General features: G+C 45.5%; 1 pseudogene; it reads right to left on the reverse strand.

Moving 5' to 3' along the window:
- Positions 1-605: 605 nt before the first annotated feature.
- Positions 606-7,382, reverse strand: LOC122446767 (annotated as a pseudogene).
- Positions 7,383-7,794: the final 412 nt, after the last annotated feature.

The following is a 7,794-nucleotide window of genomic DNA, read 5'->3' on the forward strand; positions in this document are numbered from 1 at the left end:
GGCAGGTTCTTTACCGCTGAGCCACCTGGGAAGCCCAATCAAACAGGTGAGGTCTTCATTAATTGCTCACTTATTAAATAAAACTTTTAACTAACTGACTAAGTGGAGTAGTGCATCTCCCATGCTTTCACGGTAAGAATCACTTGGAGTGCTAGAGATTAATTCCATTAATTAACACATTGGGCCTGAGATGGGCCAGTAATTTTAAATTTTACAAATTCCTCTAGATGATTTTAACGATCAAAGAAATTTGGGGAACACTGAAGAAACGTGCTTTTCTGCTTCCTTTGTAGATTTTAAGACTTGAACACCAGGTCTCAGAACGACCCAGTCCAGTTCTAGGAAAGGAAAGTAAGTCTTCCAAACATTTGGTTTGGTGTTTCCTAGAAGACACTGTTTCTCATTTCCATTTCTGGCCCACTTTTTCTAAATCAGGTTTTTTTTTTTTTGGAGGGTCCATCTTCCTTGATGCATAGCAATCTAATCATTTTTTTAAATTGATTTAATAAGATTGTCACATTTAATTAAATAACCTTTGCTTGCTTTTGTCTTGTTCCCTTTTCCCCTGAAACTTGTGTTAAGAAGTTAGGGTGCTTTGCATAGATTCAATATTCAGGCTTTTCCATCTTACATCTCCTACTGATGACTCCATGTAGATCAGCCCAGATCTCATCATTTTCTTTAAAGGGTCCCACTCCCTTTGACCTCCCGGTCAAGATAATATCTCCTTCGTCCAAGGTCATTATCTTAGAAACGTAGTAGATGAAGAAGTGAAAGTCGCTCAGTTGTGTGTGACTCTTTGCAACCTCATGGACTATAGAGTCTGTGGGATTCTCCAGGCCAGAATGCTGCAGTGGGTAGCCTTTCCCTTCTCCAGGGGATCTTCCCAACCCAGGGATCGAACCCAGGTCTCCCACATTGCAGGCAGATTCTTTACCAGCTGAGCCATAAGAGAAGCCCAGATGAAGAAGAGGGATGGAAAAAATCATGGAAGATGTTTCACTCTCTTGTTTGAGTTCACATTGGCCTTGAGCCAGAGCTTCAGGTTGTGAGGGTCAGGGATCTTCTCTTTAGGTACGAAGGCACTGATGGGGCAGGAGGCCATGAAGCTCGTGGCCCGGGTCCGGGCAGGTCTTGCACTCGCCCTGCACATTGCTGGAGGTCACGTGCAAGCATAGAAATAGCCGGTCATGTAGTCCATAGTTGTGTCCTCCGTGCCAAGGCTTGCCCATTTCCGCGTCTGACTAGAGCTCTTGGTGTAGGCTGCACCTGTAGGCCGCACAAGGACCAGCGAGCCCTCGGGGTGCAGATGCTGAGGCTTCAGGAAGAGCTCCGGCTCGCTTAGCATCTCTTCAACATGGCCTCAAGGTACCTGCCCACACACACGATGCTCAACCCCGACTCCCAGGATCTGGACAGAGGCCTGGTGGCATCCACGCTTCCACCCGTGGCCCCCAGAGACACTAGAACTCTGCCTGACTGGCCACTGGACACTGCTGGCTGCCCAGAGAGGACCAGCTACCTCAGAGCACTGTCCCACTGCCTCTACTGGGTGCCCGGCGCTCATCCCCCTGGGAACTGCTGTCCAGAGACTACCTCGGGGCTGCCTGGCCTCGGGACATGGCCTGGTTCCCAGAGAGATGTGGAGGTTCTGGCCACAGCCTCTCAGGTCACCATCAGGCCTGCAGCAGCCCCAAGCAGGGCCTACAGACTTTGCCTAAAAACAAACTTACCTCTATTAAGTTGAACAGATGAAATTAGGAAGAGAGAGGCAAACAGAAGCTGGTCCCATAGAAAAGGGGCTTAAAAGCAGGCGGCACAAAAGGCAGGCTGCCGTGTTCTGCTCTCTCCTCGCCATCTCCCACCCCTCCTATCAATGCCCAGATGGCTAAGAGACCCATCACCACGCACAGAAAGCCTCAATTCCAACTGGAACTCCCGCCTCCCTCCTCAGGACTTAATATCCTAGCCATTTGCCTCACCTGCTTGGTTCCAGCACTAACTGCCCATCATTGACTTAATTACCTCCTTCACAACTTGAACGAGGCTGTTTCACCTGTGCTATTATCCAGTGGGGAATCTTGTGTGTTAACTTGGCTGGCAAAGCAGCGGCCCCCAGTTACTCAAACTCTAATCTAGGTGAAATCTGTGCTTGTCGTTTAGTCGCTAAGTCGTATCCAACTCTGCGACCCCATGGACTGTAGCCACCAGGCTCCTTTTTGCCCTTGGGATTTTCCAGGCAATACTGGAGCAGGGTGCCATCTCCTTCTCCAGGGGATCTTTCCCGACCCAGGAATCAAACCCACTTCTCCTGCATGGCAGGAGGATTCTTTGCCACTGAGCCACCAGAGAAGCCCAAAAGCTTCTGTAGATATGATTAAAATCTGTAATCAGTTGGCTTTAAGTAAGGGAGATTATTCCAGATGATCTGGGTAGATCAATTCAATCAGCTGAAATACTTAAGAGCAGAGCTGAGGTTTCCCAGAAGCAGAAGGAATTCCCTCTGCAGAAGCAGGTTCAGACCAGCCCGACCTCCCTGACCACCCACCTATGGATTCCAAACTCACCTAGCCAGACCCACACTTATGTGACCCCCTTGCAGCGAATCTCAATACAGATCTCCTACTGCCTCTGTTTATTTGGTTGAACCCTGACTGATATATATGATAGATCTAATTAAGAATGTTTTCTTTTAAACCACTCACTTTCTTTTGCTAAAAGAAATTTATTTTGTATACAACATGTATATGCCTACCATAAGTAAAAAACCAGGGCCACCTGCCAAAATGGAAAGAAACCATAAAGATAAATACAATAAAAACAAAAGCAATGCCATGGAATTCCAGCTGGATGCTATCGCCTGCCAAAGGCTCTGAGCATGAGGTCCATCCTGCTAGTGTCAGAAAGAAGATGAGAGAGTGGTGATTTGGTGCTGGGATGTGCCTACATCAAGGACAAAGTCTCAGAAAGATGCTGATCAGACAGACGCAAAGGGGAATACACTTTTCACCACGTGCTCCCTGTCATTTAATCCTACATCCGTGTACATCCCATCTCTCCTGTGCAGTCAGAAGTCTCCATCCAGCACTGCGGATACACACTGCGGGTTGTGAAAGGGCAACTTGGGAGCACACAGATCTCCTTCCTGGTGATTACAGAGTGTCCACAGCAACTGGTCTTGGTTTAACTGCAGGGAGTTGCCAACCCCAACCACAGCAGGGACAGTGGACTTAAACCACCTGCCTCATCTTTCCTATGCACCCGAAGAACAGAGACCCACAGGAGGCTCCCTAGTGACCTATTAGAGTGGCAAGTTCATGAACCTTCCCCACTTCCTAAGGAACTCTCTCTGCACCTGTCTGCTTTTCCAAGGTTCTTTGGGGCAGATTCATTGTGTACAGTAATCAGATTCACAGCACACAGCAGAGCTCTTTTCCAATCCCCCACCTGTGTCACTGGATTCCTTCCTGTTTGACAACTGATTCTAGGTGCTCATCAATAACCCATAGGAAGCCAAGCCAATGAAAAGACACAAGAGATGCTCCTGAGTCAGGGACAGTAATACATTTGGTCAGGCCCGAAATAGGCCAAATAATGGAAAGAAACTGGAGTTAGGTTCAAATTCCAGTTCTGCACCTCCCAGTGGAGAGATCTTGAATCAAATTACATAAATTCTCTGACCCTTAGTCTCTTCACCTACAGAATGGACCAGATAATAGAACTGTGGTTGATACCTGATATTTTGTCTTCTTTGGGTTAAAGGGCCTGGATTTTCTTTGGGAATACCGTCCCTTCTCAGTCTCAGTCCATATGCTATGGATGGGGTAAACTTTACTGCTCCCCCTAAAGTACCTGGTATACATACATGATCCGGCTCTGGCCACTCAATCTAGTCTATCTCCCTGGTTCAGGTTTACAAACGAGCATGCAACCAAAGGTAGTCCACTCAGAGTGACTGCTGCAGCCACCGAGCCAAAGCACCTTCTTTCTTCTACTTGGGTCTCTAGGCTGGGAGGATATGAGGCAGAGTCACTGGTGGCCTTCACCTCATGGGGAATTTCTGCTGAGAACAAAGTCAATATAAAGGAAGGCAAAGCAGCATGAGGAGGAGGAAGAGGTCCAATCATATTATTTGAGCATCTGGATCCAGCCAGACCTAAATGTATCCGATTTATCACAAAAACTTTTTTTTTCAGCATCATTAGGCAATAAAACTAGGTTGAAACGAGCTAAGTTGAGTTACTCTCACTCACATCCTCACCAGACAACTACACCTCCTAAGAGGATATGAAGATCACATCAGATGCTATAAAATCACTGAGCACAACTTGATGCACAATAAACATGCGATAAACACTAGCTGTGGTTTTGGAGGGTCTCAATGGAAATAAAGCACCTAAAGTACTTCTCTAATTGCTCACGCAGGGTGAGCATTTATTCAGTAATGATGATTGTTATTTCTCCATAGTAACCTCCTTAAGCACCAGTTCATTCATCGAGCAGCCCTACCAGCCAGCAGGCTCACTTGAGCATACTGCGAAGCCCCATATTTTAGGCTCCAGAGATAAAAAGTTAGTAAACCAAAACACTATTATTGTAGGTGGCAAAGCTCACTGTAGTCACCACTCAGTTCTGTGTGACATGGTGGACCTCGGCAGACCTACTCTAAATGGGAAAGTCATTTTGCTACTGATTAAATCAAGACAAGCTCTGAAAAGTAACCATGGGACTCCTGAAGAAGCTAAACTTTTTCAAAAGGAAAAAAAGCGGGGGGCCAAGGAAAAATTCATCTTTTTTCTAAAATCTAGATTTAGACACTGCCAAGAGTTATGCATGACACACAACCCCACTACATCTTGATGACAAGAAAGATTTAATAATTACTCTTTTTATTTAAAGGCTGATGTACTTAACCATTCTTCCAAAAATACCAGTCAAACAGGGAGAGGGAGGAGCAGATGGAAAGTGACAAAAATGTATCAACTGGCCCACATCATTTCACAACAGCAGTCAGAAGAAGCAGCCAGTCTCCCAGTGGTAGGACTACCATCTTTAGATCCAACCACCATTGGCAGGTTTCACCAGTACCTGCTGCAGATAAGTCCCATGTTTTAAAAGACAAGAAAATCTGATAAGAGAAAACATTATGGAATGAATGTTGCTGGATAAAATCTTTTCAAATAATTTTTTGAAGGCTTCTGAATTCTCCCAAGGTCTATGTTATCAGCAGGCAATTTGTGACCTTGACTTTATCTTGTGGGGGTAAAGGCAGGAGAGAGGTAAGAAATTAGTACTATTGAGTAGCTACCATGTAAGTTCTCTCCTCTAATCTTCACCCCCATCTCATAAGATACATAGATAGTAGCCCCACTATAAAGATCTTGAGTTCTAAATAGCTAAGCAATTCAGGTCACAATGTCTAAAGCTAAGCAATTAGAAACAACAAGGACAGTCTTTGTCAGATTCCAAAATTTGTATGCCTACCCTTGGACCCCTTTTCTTTCCCTTTCTCCCAATTACTTTCTCTCTCCTTTTATTCCTTTTCAATAAGAATTGGAGCTTAGTGAGAATATGAAGCAGGTCTATTCTGTCCAAAAAAATATCTGAGGAAGGACACAGGAAAGCAAGAAAGATAGTTGAGGGACTTCCCTGGTAGTCTAGTAGCTAAGACTCTGCGCTCCCAATGCAGGAAACCTGGGTTCAATCCTCAGTCAGGAACTAGATCCCACATGCCACAACTAAAGATCCTGCATGCCTCAACAAAGATTGAAGATCCTGGCACAGCCAAATAAACAAAAATAAATAAATATAAAAAAGAAGGAAAGTTGGTCTACCAAGCCATTGATCCACAAAAGGAGCCCCAAACCTGGGTAGATCAGCGCTATTTGAATGACCTTCCTCTGTTTTTGTCTTTCAACCCTTTGAAGTCCACAAGGAGTCTATGCTGATTAGAACTTTCCAGTCAAGCAAAATCTAAAAAACAGAGGAATGAGCTTGAAGTTATCATAACTGCTAATGTTTTTTTGACCTAAATGCTTACCATCTGCCTAGCTTCTTTTTTAACCATTTGATTTACATTAACTCAGAGAACCTCCATAGCAATGCTATAAGGTAAGTACTATTAACACCTCCACTTTACAGACGAGTAACTAGGCCCAAAGAGATGAAGCCACGTGACCGGGACTGTCCAGCTGATAACTGGTCCAAACCAAAGCAGCTGGCTCTGGAGCTCATGTGGAAATCCACCACTTGAGTCCTCAGTGGGTAAGCGTGTCCCATAAAGTATGTTCATCCTAGACTTCAGGGGCATCTGGACAAGAGGACTTTGTCTGAAGAAACATGGAGTTCAGGAAAGGAGAAGAGATACAGAGTTGCCCACAACCCCTCCAAACAGAATAAACCAGTGTCAGGATGGAGAAGGGGCTTCCTCTACACCCGTCCTTTAAAACATCCCCTTTGCCCAGTCCCCAGAGATTCACGTGGATTTTGGCAATGGAACGGAAAATTAAAGAGCCATTAAAATGAAAACTGCTGGAACTCTGGACAGACTCAGACACTACCAAAGGCAGCACCTGGATGCAAGCATTGTCCTCCACCTCCTGGGTATTGTTCAGTTGAGCACAGACGGCAGACAGCAGGGGCAGCCAGAAAATGGGAGGCAGAGCCGCCACTCTTGGCATCCCCTAAGATGGAAAAACCAGAGTGGCAGAGATGGAAAGATGCCTTGGATTACCAAGAGGCAAGCAGACGTGTTCAGGAGTCTTTTTGGTGGGGAGAGAGGGGCGGTGGCTGGCATCTCTATAGAACAAATGAGACAGAGACACAGAAATTCTTCTTTGTGGCTATCATCAAGACCCTACTTTACCCTAAATTGGTATAATCTAGAAAGAACAGCCATCTTTACCCAGAAAAAAATTAACAACAAATTAGAATCAGACAGGCACATATGCACATGTACACGCACACGGGGTTGGTATGTGGGTATATGAATAGACATACATGTACTCATGTTTCATTTATCATTTTAACAAACACGTACATTTTCTCCCTCCCTGAATCACTGAGTTGTTTGAAAAAATAGAGAAGAAACTCAACTCTTGGAATTTCTTCAGATTTCAGAACAGAGAGCTTCTTAGAAGAGTCATTCAAGAGAGAAACACTTGGAGCAAACCTCTGGGACAGACTCATAAAATGCATCTTGCCTGTTTTCAAGATCCTGCAGCATCTACCCCTGCCCCCCATTCCTACCACCCTCTTCCTCACCGCCACACATGCTGCTCCTTCAGTCCTCAGGGTACCTGCTTCACCTCCCCAGGAAAGCGCCAGTCACTCAGTCTGTCAGACTCTGCGGCCTCACGGTCTGAAAGCTGCCAAGCTCCCATGTCCTTGGACTTCTCCAGGCAAGAATACTGGAGTAGGTTTCCATTTCCTTCTCCAGGGGATCTTCCCAACCCTGGGATTGAACCCAGGTCTCCTGCACTGCAGGCAAGTTCTTAAGCAACTGAGCCACCAGGGAAGCCCCAAGCTACTTGTAAATCCCTTTGGCTAAGACTGGCTTATTTACTTATTTCACTCCCATCCTAGTGCCCAGAAAACAGAGATGAACCCCCAAATCTTAAATCAACACTTGAAGGTTGAGATTTGAGAAGCAGACCCCTGATATCAGCTGTCTCCGTGTCATCCTGTCCTCTTGCCTGCTTCACCCTTGAGAGTCACAGTCTCCAATTCTGGAAGGATCTGTGGAGATGGGGTGAGCTGGAAACCAAACCAAGTCAGAGAAGCAGTGTTGAAAGG

This window comes from Cervus canadensis, chromosome 8 (genome assembly GCF_019320065.1).
Source record: "Cervus canadensis isolate Bull #8, Minnesota chromosome 8, ASM1932006v1, whole genome shotgun sequence".
NCBI lineage: Eukaryota > Metazoa > Chordata > Mammalia > Artiodactyla > Cervidae > Cervus > Cervus canadensis.